The sequence below is a fragment of the Anopheles arabiensis genome (genome assembly GCF_016920715.1).
Source record: "Anopheles arabiensis isolate DONGOLA chromosome X unlocalized genomic scaffold, AaraD3 X_pericentromeric_contig0027, whole genome shotgun sequence".
Classification (NCBI taxonomy): domain Eukaryota; kingdom Metazoa; phylum Arthropoda; class Insecta; order Diptera; family Culicidae; genus Anopheles; species Anopheles arabiensis.
The window spans coordinates 342,501-345,000 of record NW_024412105.1 but is presented as its reverse complement, the minus strand read 5'-3'; positions in this window follow the sequence as shown (position 1 = coordinate 345,000).

The following is a 2,500-nucleotide window of genomic DNA, read 5'->3' as shown; positions in this document are numbered from 1 at the left end:
GCTTATCATACACATCGCAAACGAACACCCCTTAGTGAGCATTAGCAAAAGTCAATGGCACAAAGCAATTGCAATACAAACTGATCAAGTACATTAAAGAACGCTAAGTACCAGGACTTCTTTCCAAGAATGGTGTCCGCGACGGGAGGGCAAGCGTCCTTCCCAGGTTTTCCTAGTAAACCTTGTATGGTAAACATACCCAAGCGTGTCTGTAAGCACGCAACGAAAGTCACGAACGGGCACATACCTAGGGAATGTATTCTACGTACTTGGACTTTGTCCAAGAATGGTGTCCGCGACGGTCGGGCACTGCGACGCAATAACCAAATCCTAGGATTGTAACTTTAGTGTGCACAAACATAAACATTAACGCGTTCGCTCGGGCTGCGCCGTCCGTGTTGAACACAAATGTGGGTGATTATATGCGTGGAGGGACAAAAACATACGAGGAGGAGACAGTTTTCTGCACGATGTGCACAGAGCTCATTTCGTCGTCCCGGGCGAATGGAAAACACAAACATCGCGAGTATCGTTCTAGGTTTCTGTCTATAAAAGGGCAGGCCAAAAGGTGACCGGTTGAGATAAGCATTTTAAGCATACAAACACTTTATTGGAACTTTTGATACAAAAACAAGGTACGTACATGTAGGTTGTACCAACATGGACATCTATGAACGCGTACGCTCGGGCTGCGCCCTCCGTCTTGTACTTTCCCTGATCGGTACACAGTTTTGGTGCACTGCTATTCCGACCGGCAACTTGTACCAACATATACATCCATGAACGCGTAAGTAGTGTACTTTCCCTGATCGGTACACACTGTTGGTGCACGGCATAAGAAAAGAGCTAAAATGGTCAAACTCAATCCATTTCAACAATAGATAGTCGATAGTAGCTGTGCCGATGAAGTAGGGCACGATGCAAGTTAATGTTGTTTAATGAATAACATGTCCGCCATACATTTCAGCACAAAATTGCTCGGTCAGACCTACAAAGTGCTATATCTCGAATACGAGGCGTCGGACTGGGGGTTGTAGAACAATTTTAAGTTCGTCTAATGATTCTACATCCGATTCTGGATAGCGGTTTTTGACCACTTTTCAATATTTTGTGACACCCCGAACCTAGGGGCAGCTCCTAGCTTTTTTCAAAAATGTGCACCGAACGGGCCGGAGAGCTCGTGTGGTTTCAAACATGTTTTTCGCCAAAACACCCTCAAAACGTGTAAGGAACGCACCCTAGATGATGAAAAGTGCAATCAGAATGTCAATCGACAACTTTGTTGGGGGTACCATTTTTACTCTACGGGCCAGTAGCTTAGGCGCGCCAACAGCGCTTTCCTTTCGGGTTCCCATTTTTTGCCCTCCTGGGATTATGATCATTTGTTCATTGCCTACTATAGGGAGGGTACCTTGCTACGAGGTCAAACATGAAGATTGCACCAAATCGTAGTTTTTACCTCTATTTAGTCGTAGGAGCATGGTTTGCAGTGGCAGTGGGTCATTAAGCCCCCGTTTGGGTCATACGTCCCTCCGCGATAAAAAATCGTCGCATGCCCATAGTCCGAACCAATGAAGCAAAAGTGGTGTCTGGTGGGCTCTGCCGATGATTTTAACCTATGATTTTGAGCTTCCACCCCATCAAACGTTCCTGGAGTAGTACATCACGGGTCTACGGACCCAAAGACTTCGTCGTGATGGTTTCTAGTAAAAAGTTGTAACAGCTAAGGGTTTTGAATACGCGTATATTAACCATTGCTTGAAACTAAGCTTCGTTGTCTTTAAACTCTGCAAGACCAATCGAACTTCTTAGGGAAACCCGAAGGATTCACGCTAAGCTCGATGAGCTATAATGGGTAGTGGTGCATGATCTGGTGTTCCTTGGATCTAATCCAATGAATAAATTTATGAGGGTATATATGGTGCAGGGCACAAAGCGTGATGAAACCGGGTCTCCCTACCAAATGTGGCATATTTTTTCCCTGAGAGCGAAGCTCAGACCCACGTAGGGGAGAGCGAAGTGGAACTTAAATGTTCTATGCAGCAAATGTTCGCCATGCGGATAAACAAGTTGGAATAGTTCAATGTAGTGTAATGCAAACACGAATCGCAATAACGATACGGGACCCAGAAGCAATTCTGCGGATCCCTCGGGGAGTGGTGAGTTGATATAAATTAGAGGTGAAAGTCCAAGTTGTTCAAGCTCCGGCTCGGCAGCCGATACGAGGTTCCTGTTGGTTTTGTACATCGCGCAGAGGCGCCGTTCGGTTCTAGCAATGATTCCCGCCACCATGTTCCATGCGTGCAGAGATCCGTTAGAGCTCGTTCAATGTGTCCCGCCGTGATTACGAAAAGTCCAACAGTTGACCAAGTTGGGGTGCGTCAAGTAAACGCGCAGAGATGCCGTTCGGTTTAGAGCAATGTCTCCCGTATCACGTTGGAGTTCTTCCACTAGTGCAGAGAGATCGCTGAACCGTTCAATGTGTCCCGTCGTGGTGTGC